Source organism: Esox lucius, chromosome 11, assembly GCF_011004845.1.
Source record: "Esox lucius isolate fEsoLuc1 chromosome 11, fEsoLuc1.pri, whole genome shotgun sequence".
NCBI lineage: Eukaryota > Metazoa > Chordata > Actinopteri > Esociformes > Esocidae > Esox > Esox lucius.
This window is the reverse complement of record NC_047579.1, coordinates 8,501,731-8,517,101: the sequence shown is the minus strand read 5'-3', so window position 1 is coordinate 8,517,101 and position 15,371 is coordinate 8,501,731. Positions and strand designations below refer to the sequence as shown.

At 38.3% G+C, this 15,371-nt stretch overlaps 1 protein-coding gene and 1 long non-coding RNA gene across 2 annotated transcripts in view; one reads left to right on the top strand and one right to left on the bottom strand.

Moving 5' to 3' along the window:
• LOC106024498 (zinc finger protein 420-like) overlaps positions 1 to 15,371 on the bottom strand; it is a 99,064-nt gene that overhangs the window by 11,103 nt on the left and 72,590 nt on the right. The window lies entirely within an intron of this gene.
• LOC117595324 lies at positions 7,654 to 11,625 on the top strand. The gene is made up of 3 exons (XR_004576535.1): positions 7,654 to 7,751; positions 10,071 to 10,205; positions 10,843 to 11,625. It is a non-coding gene; the product is annotated as an uncharacterized LOC117595324 (long non-coding RNA).

Below are 15,371 nucleotides of genomic sequence, written 5' to 3'. Positions count from 1 at the left end.
TCAGAAGCGTCTCGTCTGGACTAAAGACAAAAAGGACTGGACGGCTGCTGAGTTATGCTCTCTGATTAAAGTACATTTTGCATTTCCTTTGGAAATCAAGGTCCCAGAGTCTGGTTCCTGCTGCTGACCAACTTTATGGAGATGCAGATTTCATTTTCCAACTGGACTTGGTGCCTGCACACAAAGCTACCAATACCTGGTTTAAGGACCACGGTATCCCTGTTCTTAATTGGCCAGCAAACTTGCCTGACCTTAACCTTATAGAAAATCTATGGGGTATTGTGAAGAGGAAGATGCGATACGCCATACCCAATAATGCAAAAGAGCTGAAGGCAACTATCAGAGCAACCTGGGGTCTCATAACACCGGAGCAGTGCCACAGACTGATCCACTCCATGCCACGCCGCATTGCTGCAGTAATTCAGGCAAAAGGAGCCCCAACTAAGTATTGAGTGCTGTACATGCTCATACTTTTCATGTTCATACTTTTCAGTTGGCCAACATTTCAAAATATAATTTTTTTGTATTGGTCTTATGTAATATTCTAATTTACTGAGATACTGAATTTGGGATTTTCATTAGTTGTCAGTTATAATCATCACAATTAAAAGAAATAAACATTTAAAATATATCAGTCTGTGTGTAATGAATGAATATAATATAGAAGTGTCACTTTTTGAATGGAATTACTGAAATAAATCAACTTTTTGATGAGATTCAAATTTTATGACCAGGCCCTGTATTTAAAAACATGTTTAACAGTCAGATTAGTTCATCTAAAACGTTGGAATATTTAAAATGAAAAGCTTGACACCATCGTACATCTCTCACAAACCTGACCAGACATCTCTAGACCCGAATGATTATGAAAGCCTTTAAACAGGTTTCTTAACTGGTATTTTTTACATGTCGTTTGATCAGTTTCATTCGGAAGTAATCGACTTAATGCAATCAAAGCCTGCAGAAGACGCCGAAGTTCCGGACGGTTCCTCTCCATCAAGATATGTTATAGGTGAGATTTAATTCATTTATTGATTTAATTTCAATATAATTAATTGTTTATAAAACTGTAATGTTCAATCAATCAAATGTATTTACAGCAACAGCAGTTGTCACAAAGTGCTTTACAGAGACACCCGGCCTTAAACCCCAAGGAGCAAACAACAGTAGTGTTGAATTTCAGTGGCTTGAAAAAACTCCCTAAAAAGGTCGAATTTTAGGAAGAAACCTAGAGAGGACCCAGGCTCAGAGGGGTGACCAGTCATCTTCTGGCTGTGCCGGGTGAGATATTTAGAGTCCAATTGGAATAATTACTACATTTCTCTGGGCTAAATCCAGAGTCTATTTGATTTTAGACTAGGTCAGAAGTATGACCAGGTGGACAAGGAGAGGGACAGCAACTGGCCCCCCAAACCAGGTAATCAGCAGGTGTGGACCAGGACTTCATCTCCTCCTAAAATTTAAAACAACAATGTTGTTTTTATAGCTGACACTCCGAAATCAAGATCGTTGTATAGACCATGGAATCTGCCCTCACATCAAGTTGTTTCGAGGCATATAGAGGAATTTAATGGTGAAGATGGAAATGACCATAGGTGTCATTTACACTGGGGACATGTCCCCACCACTTTTTGAAATGGCTGATTTTGTCCCCACCACTTTTTGAAAGCATTTGGTTAAAATGTTCTGAAAAATCAAGCGAACCAATAAATGTTAAAGGTTTATTTGCACAAAATAAGACATGCAATGCAGTTTAGATACAGAAAGAAACATTGTCCAAAATAAGTAACTTAAACAAAATAAACTATTACTGATTCTAAAATGACCCAGAAATATGCATGCGCCGATCAGTAACTTGAACAAATTCTTGACAGTTTCTTCTTGTCCAAGTTATATATTCTCGCTCTGTGAACATGACAAACAGCCACACTGTTGAGTCGGGTTTGTGACATTCTAATTCTCAAAAACATTTAAGTGAGTGTGTTTGGTCTTTTAAAAACCTTTATAAATAATTTTGATCTATAATGTGAGATGGGTGCTGCAATGTTGTCCTGTCAGTCGGATTTAGAGCACGTAATTAATCAGTTTCTCCCAAAATACATACAAGAAAGTGGCCGGTGAACTGTGAGAAGAATAGAGTAAACTTAATAGTTACTTCCACCTATGTTTGTCTGATATGAATAACACTTCGGCAAATTATATTTGAATAGATTGTTATTGCTGCTTCCACAGCCATCAGTGTGTATTTGACAAACTCCAAATGTATTATTTTACTCGTGCTTATGTGTATTGAAATGTCTGAAACCTAAAATAAACACTATGAGGTTGAAAACACTGTATAGTTGTGATTTATGACAGCTCTGAACGCGTCCGACTCTGGCCAGCCCACGTGCGAAAGCACAGTTTGAATCTGGCAGTTAAGCGACGTCACTGAACATTCTAAATACAATGTGGGACCGTACTCTCAGGGGCACAGAAGTAAAAATCCCATATATGTGGCCATAACGGAGTATTTTCGTGTTGCTGACTGGCCTACGCTATGCCCATTTTTGATGCGCGGCGCCGTTATTCAATATTTGTCCCATCCTGCTGTAATGTTTTTTTCATCTGATCTTTTGTCTCCACCACTTTTCAACACAAACTGACGCCCCTGGATATGACCAGCTACTCCCCTTCTGTACTAATCCCAATTTTCAGGACAATTCACAAGTACTCTACGCTCCAACTAATCCTCCTCCGAAGTTATTAAATAATCAGCTACAGATTTCAGCGCAAGTGCATCGAGGTTATTCACCAAGCTCTTGGTCTGATCCAGGAAATCTGCAAGAAGTTGCTACTTACGGTAAGAATTCTATAAAAATAGAATAATTATTCTACGTACGCTTCATTTATCGTTTTAAAAATTCTAATTACAGATTCTGACAAGGCATACCGAGAAGCTCCAGAGGAGCAAAAAAGCGTAGCAGGTGCTTACGGTAAGAATATTATTAATTGTTCTGTAAAATAAAAGAGCATGTTATGTCCCATTCTTAAAAATATAGCTTTAAATGTTTAATTACAGATTCTGACGAGGCGTACCGAGATTTACCCGAAGTCCTTCTGCACTGTAAAAACTGAGAATGGTGTTAATTAATATTTAGTAATCAAACATTAGTAACATATACATAATATAAATGACTATTTGCAGTTTGGAATCACATTGAGCTGAATTCAACAAGTTGTATTCATTTATCAATTACATTTTACTAATTTCTGTTAGAATAAAATCAGCTGCAGATCATTAAGATTAATTTAATTATATTTCATCGGGAAAGTCAAAGATGCAGAAAATTTATAAATTTTACTCATTGGGAGGTCTTTGGATTTAATCACCTAACACTACCGCTCCAGCTATTTTCAACCACATGGACATCGTCATCGAACATACTGCCATTTTCCCAAAGGTAAGACTTGTTTAATTATTTTAAGTTGTAAAAATTGCTGTAACAGTTAGCAATTGAACATTGTTTTGCATTGCTGCAAGTTACCCAACAGTCCAACTTAACTGGCTGAAAGTAAAAATAAAGGTATGTTAGCCTAACTTAACGTTAGTGATTCTGCCTAATATTTAGACTAAAAGCGTGGCAATGAATGAAAAGTAGTCTGTTAAATGTGACTTTTCCAAGTATAACGTAATAGATAATGGCCTTTAAGATACCAGCTAACGTATTCTACTCCCAAGTTCACACCATATTAAGTAATGTTAGCCACGCAGTTTCATGTCTCAATTCACGGTAACATACAACGAGGCACAACAGCAGATGGCATAAACTTTTTCAGTTTTTCTCTGTCGGAGTATACCTTCAAACCGGTTTCAGCACGTGCTGACAGATTACACCGGCGAGCTGTGCCTGAGGTCAGTATATTAGAGCATGGTGCTGACTTTGCGCTGCCAGAGATCAGGAAAGTGCATCTTGCTTAGTTCTTCAAAGAATTGCCTTACTTCTGCTGAAGCTAGAAGCATCTATAATGCCTCAGGGAAGTGCATTGATGCATTGGTTGAAGACCTTCAGTTCATTTAATCTTCAGCATCTGTTGCAGCTGTTAGAAACATACTTGATTCAGCATTGAAGTTTAATAACTGCATTGTTGACCAGGCCATCCTAACTGACTTGGCAGAACAATTGTGTAACTTCCATCCCATTAGTACAGCACTTGGAGCAGGTGGTCCGCTTGATTCGGCTTTTAAGAGAAGAAAGTATTTTAAGTTGCATTTTCAGTGTGTCGATCCTGTTGAATATATTCTTGATTCGCAAAAGAACAAGACGTTTCAATATGTGCCTATTCTAGAGACTCAGCAGGAAGTCTTGAAGAATAAAGACATTGTTGAGGGAATCTTATCCAAACATTCAAACAGCACTGGATATATTAAATACATTTTTGATGGCAAATGTTTCAAGAAAAATGACTTCTATGCTGGAGAAGAAACAAGACTCTCTATAATCCTTTATGTTTGACGACTTTGAGGTGTGTAACCCGCTTGGAACTTTGAGAGAAAAAAACACAAAATAACAGCCGTTTATTGGGTTTTGGCAAATGGGTTGTCCAAGTTGCAATCTGCATTATCGTCAATTCAGCTAGCTTTACTTTGCAAAGCTGTTGATGTCAAACAGTTTGAATACAAAGCAGTTTTGGAACCACTCGAAAGATCTTGCCACTCTAGAACAGAAAGGGATTTTCATTTCTAGTGTTGGACAGAACGTTAAAGGCACTGTACACTGTGTTGTAGCTGATAATCTCAGTGCACATTCAATCGGTGGACTAGTTGAAAGTTTCACAGGGCCATACATCTGTAGATTTTGTCTTGGACATTCTTCAGAGTACCAGACACACGGAGTGCGGACTGGAGTGTTTCCACCTCGGCCAAAGAAGGACCATAGTTTGCATGTGCAAACTGTAAGAGAAAATCCAAATGTAACATTGCTTTGGCGTAAAGCGGTCGTGTCCATTGACTGATAAATTGAATAATTTTCACTTTGTCTCTGGGTACCCACCAGATGTGCTACATGACCTTTTTGAAGGCGTAGTCCCAAGAGAATTAGCATTGTGTTTCCAGATTTTTACCAAGAAGAAGTACTTTAATTTGACATTACTCAACGAGTTAATCACACATTTTTCCTAGAAGGGCTCGGACAAAGCCAACAGCCCTCAAGAAATCCCTCAAAACTACATTAATCGCAAAACTATAGGTGAAAATGCCCATGAAAATTGGGCCCTTATACAGTTGTTGCCACTCATTGTTGGATCGCGGATACCTGAGGGTGATCCTGCCTGGCAGGTTCTTCTGACTTTAAAAGACATTGTTGAATTGGTGGTTGCCCCTGTTCACACAGCTGAAACTATTGCATACCTTGACTTTAAAATATCTGAACATCGTGACAGATTCTAAGCTGTTTTTCCTGAAGAGACACTGACACCCAAACACCATTTTTTGGAACACTATCCTGGATTAATTGAAGAATATGGGCCTCTGGTTGGTGTATGGACAATGCGCTTTGAAGCAAAACACAGCTTTTTTAAGCAGGTTGTGAGGCACATTAAAACTTTCAAAATGTATTGTTGACCCTTTCTACAAGACATCAAATGATGATGGCATACCACTTGTATCCAGACATTGGAAAACAGGCATTATGTGTAACAAAAATATCTGTCGTGCCTTTAGATGTGCTGCATTCAGACATACAGGAAGCTTTAAGAAAAACATCACCGCATCTGTGCACTGTGCAGTTAGCTAACACTGTCAGCTACTATGGAACAAGGTACACTGTTGGGATGATCCTCACCTATGGCTCTACTGGTGGACTACCCGACTTTGCTGAGATTGTTCAGATAGCCATTTTGGACAACTGTATATATTTTATTGTAAAGTTACTTGCTGCCTGGTACGAAGAGCATAGAAGATCTTTTTACCTGGAGGTCACTGGGAAAATGAGTCTTATGGATCAGCAGAAACTTGGTGACGTCCACCCCTTGGCCGCGTACAGTGTGGGAGGAAAAGCTTGGTTACACTCAAACGTCACATCTGTTGTGAATTTTAGGTAATTGGAATTAATTATGTTAATCTTTACAGCTTACAATATCTATACTGTAGCCCATTTATCTGGAAGTGCGCCATACTAACTAAATTAGTCACAGTAAGAGTTCCAGTTGCTAGCTTTGGTGGTGTATTTCATTTTATTGGCTACTGATATAACCTTTTTGAAGAGCGTTCTCTATCTATTCTGGTGGCACACACCAGGCTCTTAATTACATTATTCATTGTTAAGTCTAGTGTCATGTTTAAGTTTCTGCTTGCTATTGAACTTTTGTCCTTTCACATTCTTGTCACCTGGCAGAGATGGAGGCAAAGCTCAGAGTAATCCTTAATGACAGAGTTGAGAAGTTGGTCCTTCCATTGGGAATCCCACCCACTGTGGAGGAGCTGCAAACTGTTGTGAAGGAGACCTTTGGAATTTCTGATGAGTTCAGTCTTCAGTATTTGAAGATTACTTTACTCTTCATACAAGTGACCAAATTAAACACAAAGAAACCATAAAGATTGTTCACAATGCCCCAATTATCCTTAACTGGCTCCCACTTAATGAAAGTTTGGGCAGTTCCTTTGATCAACAGTCAACAGACTGTGACTCTACATCTTATGCAGACTCATCTGCTGGAACGTCTTCTTCACAGGACACCATTATCCTGTCTAGGCGAAATACTACAGAACGATGTCAAGGGTGGCCAAAGCAGTTCCCCATTCCAGGGTTTGCATATGAAACGGAGATGTACCTTGAAAGAGCCACTGAAGACCACAAGAAGAATGGAACACTTGTGACTACCTCAAAGATCAAGACAGACATACATGAGAAGCTGGCTGAAACTATATATACATATACAGCCTATCCATCAAGTGCACAGATAAGTGATGTTGCTGAGGCACTTGTCAGTAAGTATCCTTGTCTTAAGGAACCCGGCTCCTTCTCAGGTTACTATGGATGGCAACAAGGCATCAAATACAAGATGGCAAATTATCGCACCAAACTCCGAGGCTATGGTGTTCCTGAGGTGATGTGTAATGCACTGAAACAAGAGCCCAGCAAACCAGAAGTCTGCAAAGAAGGTAAAAAAACTTTGAAAGGCAGAGGTATACTACCCAGCAGGAGAGGATGAAGAAAGTCAAGAACAAGAGAGGATTCAGTTGCTTACTGAAGTAAGAAAAAGGGACAACAACAAATTGATCAAAGAAAAAAATGGCCAAAACATTTGCACACAGAAGAAACAAAATCATCAACCTATCACCCAGCATAGAGGACATCAAAACCAGATGGCCTGCTCTATTTGAGCCCTCTCAAGTGAGTTACAAGCACAGCTAATTTGAAATATTCCTAGTCCACTGTGAAGGACTGCACTGGTGGTTTTGCATATTTAGCTACCAACACTGAAGATTGTAGTATGCTAGCCAAAATATATTAACATGCTGCACAGATTTAACCCAGAATGTACATGAAGGCCATCATCAGAATAAGATTGCTTCTTGCTAGAGTTGTAACAACAATATGTAATATATGTATTATGTCTTTCAGATCCAGGATGAGTTTCACAGAATCACAATGGTGCATCTTGAATCAAAGTTCATGTCTAAGCTGGATGAATACACTCCGAGGCTTCTGAACATCTTCCACTCCAAAGGTGGAACCATGGGGTTGAGGTTGCAGGCCATCCTACTCAAGGTAACCTTAAATGACTATTATGTTTGTATATTATTTTGTAATCAAATTGCTGTAATATAATGCACGTATTACTTAAATCTACAGGAGGTAGTTAGGAGGTTAGCCTGTGATTCTGATAAAGATAATTAAATAATATCTACAATTTTTTAAAATAGTTTGTATACATTCACATTCAATTATATGTTAATTATTGAAGTCATCGTTAAAAGCGGTGCTATACTGGACGGCATTGTACTGAAGTGTGTTTGTAATTCTTTGTACTGCATATTTACATACATGTGGTGTTGGAATATTAGTAACACCTCCCAATTGACCAGTAGAAAGTCTTCCAATAGTAATAAGCTCAATGCTAAAACATATACATTATTAACACCTCTCTGACAGTGTCAACAAAAACGGAACATTATATCCATCATAACAGGAGACTATGGCAGAACAATTGTATTGAACTGTATTAAATTGTACAGGTGCACAAATTTAAAGTGACCACTGAATATACACTATCACTCACAACCAATGGCACATAATTGAGACTTGCAAAGTAGTGCTATGACATGACTGATTCTGTTCCACGTTGTTGATTGGACACCAAAACCATCAACTTGCAATGGTTATGTGATTAACAGCCATTTGAAGCATATATGTTTAGGTATATCGTTTTGAAACACTAAACAATGTATTAAAATGTCTGCTGCGGTCATCTACAAATAATGTGCAACATATATGGTTTACATAACCATATAGCAACTCGTTTAGCACCAGTTATCACTCAGCTCTGTGTACTTATTGCTTAAAGGAATACATTGAGGAATGGCTAGTCTGGCTTCGTCCAAAGGTTACAAAATGTGCCTACCAGCACATCTAAAGCGCACAGATTGACATGTTAGGTCTTGTTTGTTTAATCCATACAAAACACAAGGTGTAACAATGTTGTGGTTTTATGGGAGTTTATATGCACTGTTAGTTTGCTGGGACCAAAACATTTGTTTCACTGGACTGGTCCCTAAGACATTGATTAGCAGTAATGTAAGCCACCTGGTGTTAAAAATTCAGCTTTAACAGGGCTCATGACTAACGACGTCCTGGGGACGATAGAAAATGTGTTTGGGACAAAGAGAAGTATTCTGTAGGACGCCTCTAGGACGAAAGGGATCGTGTGTGTGCTTATTTATTACTATCACTTAGCAAATGACAAACTGAACCGACTGAGCGCTGACTACAACGGAGGCTGGCTGCTCACCTGTTACTACAGTCAGGCCGGACTCACACAGGAGGCTGGCTGCTCACCTGTTACTAGTCAGGCCGGACTCACACAGGAGGCTGGCTGCTCACCTGTTCCCGCGGTACAGGTCCATTGATTCTCTCAGTCACAAATGGCTTGCTGACCTTTCAATCACGCTGTGTAGGCTAGAGTCAAGTGACACACTTCAATCTTCTCATGCAGTGAAAAACAAATCTATACTCTGATAATGTCTACTAGCGGCAATAATCATCACTACCCAGCTAATGCAACTCGGCATACGGCGTAAGCGTAAAGTAACCCGCACCCACTGAAACGCAGCCAGCAGACTGGCTGGTAGAGTTTTGCATTATAAATATCTAAAACCTGAAGCACAATCTGGCTCTGTTTGGGACTGTGAGCTGCACTTTATGGGAGCTGCAGAAGTTAGCGTGAGAATTTGTGCCGAGATTTCTGCCTGACCACAAGTGTTGGTTTTGGTTTGTACCTCCAGTGAAGTGCACTTGTCTCATTCAGTACAGTCTGAAGGGGAGTACAGCCGAGTATAGGTCAGGTAGACTTGTATTATAAAATATTATGATTTCTCATTAAATAATTATGTTAGTCCCATAATATTATGATTTTCCCCTGGACATGTCAGAGAACACAGATATGTGGGAGAGATTCTGAATGTGCAGAAAGTTATGAACCTGAGCAGAAAACCTGCTGAAACAGTCCAGGAGTTTGAACTGAACTGAATTGAAAATAAATAATTTATCATCAAGGTAAAAAGGTCCCCCAACAGATTACTTTTCAGTCTTGTTTATAAATCTTTTTGTTTGAATCAAGCAACATACATATTAATTTTATCAATTTATAATCATTTATTATGTCACTAACAACTGTAGAGGATAATAAAGTAAAGAAATAACATTTAGATTTTGGGACGCTTTACATTAACGTCAGGACGGTTAAAAAAGATTTTCAGGGCAGTTCAGGGACGGAGGTGAAAAAAGTCTGGAGCCCTGTTTAAGAAGTTTTATGTCATTAAATGATTTGTACACAATGAACTTGAATTATGTTTATGTTTGTAATTTCAGGCTCCAAGCAACCATAGCATCAGCATGAACAGAGAGGTTGTCATTCAGTGTTTGATGGTGTACCTTGGGGAATCCACAGATCAACTCTTAAAGGAGTATGATGTAAATTCAAGAACATGTTAAAATATAAAGAAGGTAATCTGTCTCATCTCTAGGGCTGGGTATCGGCAGCCAAATTGCTTCGGTACTGACAAGTATTAAAAAGTGCATGGACAATCGGTACCAAATTTGATACATAAGGAGTAAATCTCATCAGTGTCAGTGAGCCAATATGCATGCAGCATGCTTGTACCTAGATTTAATAATGCAGCTGATTGGCTGGCTAAGGTTAATTTAACATCATAGATATGCAGCAGGAAAAAGACTACAGTAATACTCCCAGAAAGGAGGCTCACTAGGTGACCAGCCTGTGTTAGTGAATGTAGAATAACAGGTGTGCAACGGGTCACAAAGTGCACAGACAAGTGCTGGGAAGAAATTCATTTATTTTGCGATGAATTGATTTCATTTCCAAAGTTTTCCAAATATTTACAACTGTGACTAAATTCAGACCATAATCTCTGGTGTCAGTGAATTGTTTTCATGTGGAGTGGTGAGCTGATTAGATCCTTTTTAACTTACCTGGCATGAAAATATGCTTATGGAAGTACATTATCTCAGATTTTATTACGTAACGGAAGTGCATCATGTGCAACAACCAATTTGGGAGTTGTTCAATTAGAAACTTCTCCTTTGGTGGTACAGTCTGAAATACCAAATGTTGCTATTTCAGGATGCTGATGAAGACAGTGTGTCACAGGACCTTGCTGTACAAAGGATTAAAATCTACCACATCAAGACTACTACGCCAGAGGGTCCTGATGACATCGGTATCGTAGTAGAAGGTGTGAAAGTTCTTACTACTCTGGGTAACTTTCCAAGGGCTTGCTCCATGGTCATTGGCTTGGCATATGCAGTGAATCTTGCCTATCCCAAGGAGGTCAGGTACACGCTTGAAGTCTTCCAGAAACTCCTCCTTGAGCTGGATTATTCAAAGCTGTCCCCAAAAGTGAACAGCCTCAAGAATAAGCTACTAGCTTGAGAAAAGGGACCCTTGCAGAATGACAGGGAACAATTAACTCACTGTCAAAACTGTCACATGGTTACCCACTCACTGTGAAGGGACTGCAAACTGTTACTGAAGGAGACCTTTGGAATTTCTGATGAGTTCAGTCTTTAGTATTTGGACTTGGAATTTGAAGATTACTTTACTCTTCATAAAAGTGACCAAATTAAACATAAAGACACCATAAAGATTGTTCACACTGCCCTGATTGTTCTCAACTTGCTTCCACTTAATGAAAGTTTGGGCATTTCCTTTTTTTCAACTGTTAAGTAACTAAAAAATATTGATTTTTCAGTGCAACATGTGGTTGTTTAGAAATATCAAACCAACCATACTCATTTTACGGGAGTGGTATTGTGATTTTGAATTTGTATTGCCACAGGCAGCTGTTATTGTACCTTGTGATTCCTCTGTGTACACCAGGGATGCAAATTTGACATGTTTTAATTGAGGAATTTTAACAAATTAATGTGATTGTTTAAGTGAGTCTTGTTTTAGCAAAAAGTAAAGAAGTAAGGCTAATGGAATTACTTGACCTTACCCCAGACTCCATGTGATATTAATCAATTACTTTTAGCCGTTTGAAAAACATAATGGCCCTGACGATTTCAATTGGCACATAAATGAAAACATTGTCTTAATTTAAATGCACTAACAGGACTAAACCTTAAATCACATCACAAATCACTGTGGATAATTTAAGCCAATGACGTAACAGAAATTAAACACCATTAAATGATTAAACATTTATTAAAAAGAATCCCAAATGCCATTCTATTGTGTCCCTATTGTACACATTCATGTTTTCTGCCTTTTTTATTTTTTGTCTTATAGCCTCTCTCTGTGTTTTATTGTTGTATTTTGGCATTTTGCACTAAACAACTTGAAAAATGTTAGATAAACATGTTTAGAAAAATATTGACAAATAAATGTTTGCCTGCTGTTCTTATTATGCATGATGATTTATTAACCCAATTTAAGTTACCTGTGGTACCAAGAAGGCATGATATTGAGTGTATTATACATAGAAAAATGATGGCAACAAAGTGACATTCAATATAATTGAATAGATTTAAAGTAATGTGATACAAATTAAAACTTCAATGTAAACAATTAATTTAGGTACGGATAAATAAGAAAGCAGTGTAAATGTGTTGAATTAGGCAACAATGTGCTAAAATATTAGTTAGTATAATTTATTTTATGTTAGTGATTACAAATTATTTTTACCCAGATATTTAGAAAATCTAAATTAATTTCTCCCAGATATTTAGTGAATCTAAATTAATTTCTCCCAGATATTTAGTGAATCTAAATTAATTTCTCCCAGATATTTAGTGAATCTAAAGCAATTTCTCCCAGATATTTAGTGAATCTAAAGCAATTTCTCCCAGATATTTAGTAAATCTAAAGCAATTTCTCCTAGAAATTTAGTAAATCTAAATTACTTTTGGTCAGATACTTATTAAACATCAATCAGTTCTTTGTGAAACTGATTTGGATTTACAAAAAAATTTTTGGCTATATAACTTTTGTATGCTATTACTAAATCCACATTTTAAGTGTTGCTTTTATGAACAGGTACTCATTTTTTTTGTTTAAATTTAGTTAATTTATTCAATACTTTTTAATCAAAGTTGTAGAACTTAAAACCTATTCAATTATATTACGTGTCACTTTGTTGCCATCAAGTAACCATTGGTCACATTTTTTGCAGTGTGGGCCCTGCACAGAGTAAAACCAGCAGAACTGTTTCTCTGCAAAGATGCCGACAACAAACACTAGATCGTTTTCTACCAAGCGTTCAAGCTGTAAGAAATGGTAAGTATTATCTTAAACGTTATAGATTATATTGTAAAACGTATTAATTTTTTCCCCAATTAGGTCTATTAAATCCTTTCAGACAATCCTATCAGATCTTCCTATCAGGCTCCGAAGATCTGCAAGATGGCAGTGCTTATCTATCAATCAATTATTGTTTGAGAGTTCTAATAGTGAAGACGAAGCAGATCCACATTTGTTTTTCAGAAAAGTGCTTGCACGGTTTGTAAAAGCTAGGGAAGATCAGTTACACACATACACTCACCTAAAGGATTATTAGGAACACCTGTTCAATTTATCATTAATACAATTATCTAATCAACCGATCACATGGCAATTGCTTCAATGCATTTAGGGGTGTGGTCCTGGTCAAGACAATCTCCTGAACTCCAAACTGAATGTCAGAATGGGGAGGAAATTTTGAGCGTGGCATGGTTGTTGGTGCCAGACGGGCCAGTCTGAGTATTTCACAATCTGCTCAGTTACTGGGATTTTCACGCACAACCATTTCTAGGGTTTACAAAGAATGGTGTGAAAAGGGGAAAACATCCAGTATGCGGCAGTCCTGTGGGCGAAAATGCCTTGTTGATGCTAGAGAATGGGCAGCAAAGCATTTGTGAAGCCACTACACGCACAACCTTGAGGCGGATGGGCTACAACAGCAGAAGACCCCTCCGGGTACCACTTATCTCCACTAAAAATAGGAAAAAGAGGTTACAATTTGCACGAGCTCACCACAATTGGACAGTTGAAGACTGGAAGAATGTTGCCTGGTCTGATGAGTCTCAATTTCTGTTGAGACATTCAGATTGTAGAGTCAGAATTTGGTGTAAACAGAATGAGAACATGGATCCATCATGCCTTGTTACCACTGTGCAGGCTGGTGGTGGTAGTGTAGTGGGGGATGTTTTCTTGGCACACTCTAGGCCCCTTAGTGCCAATTGGGCATCGTTTAAATGCCACGGCCTACCTGAGCATTGTTTCTGACCATGTCCATCCCTTTATGACCACCATGTACCCATCCTCTGATGGCTACTTCCAGCAGGATAATGCACCATGTCACAAAACTTGAATAATTTCAAATTGGTTTCTTCAACATGACAATGAGTTCACTGTACTGAAATGGCCCCCACAGTCAACAGATCTCAACCCAATAGAGCATCTTTGGGATGTGGGGGAATGGGAGCTTCGTGCCCTGGATGTGCATCCCACAAATCTCCATCAACTGCAAGATGCTATCCTATCAATATGGGCCAACCTTTCTAAAGAATGCTTTCAGCACCTTGTTGAATCAATGCCACATATAATTAAGGCAGTTCTGAAGGCGAAAGGGGGTCAAACACAATATTAGTATGGTGTTCCTAATAATCCTTTAGGTGAGTGTATTAAGTAGTGCTAGCTTTTGCTATAAACCAAAACGAGATACTAGCTACCTGCTACAGTAAATGTGGTTTTTAAAACAAATGGCATGGACCCAATTTCGTTCATGTACCGTTTCTGCAGGTTATCATTGTTCTCTTGAATTGGTAGTAGGCTGTAGCAGAGAAATCTGCTAAAAAAAATCCCTTGTTTTCTTATAATGAATTTCATTTAAATAAACGGAGATTACTACTGTTTATGTTGGGGCTGCTTTTTTTCCTTGAATAGGCTACTCATCTCAGCTTAAAGTAACTGACTGAAAACAGGAAAGGCAGCAAAGTTTGGCAGGCAAGAATATGGTCTTATCCTAGTTTTACTTTATAGTTGCAATAGGAGCACATTATAAATATAATTTATAAAAAGGCAATGAGGGCTGAATTATTTGTCCATCACTATGTTCGCTTAGCACTGTAGGCATTCTACTAAACGCAATCAGAGTTCATCAAGTTAACTATTCCTGCAGCTTCTTGTAGACTCAGCACTGCCTGACAAGAATGTGAAAGGTTTAGCTTTTTGTTTTCCACTACCGATGTGCTGTAAACCTATTTGCGTCGATTTGCCAACCGGATCCATATCTCTCGCGCCCCAATGTGTTCAGCTACCTCCCGATTTACAAATTAAGCACTGCCTATATCAGTCTTTATTTTTCAGTTTCGTCATGAAATTAGGTTAAAGTAGTACAATAAGATTTTCTGGTGCCGTTTTGAGGAAATTGAGTTTTAGCTACATCAGCGAAGGTTCGTTTCGATTCATTTGCTATGGTCTCGCGCAAGATCAGCCGGCGTTCTTTGGCCGTTTTACAGGCGCGGGTGAATTTGAATGCGTTCTATTGTCCTCGACGGAACCAAAAATTGTGCCGTTTCATTCCCTGCATTAACATTAAGAAAAACATGTTCTTCATAAAATGTATTTTGTTACAAAACTACCACGAACAGGAACACATCATAAATCAAAGC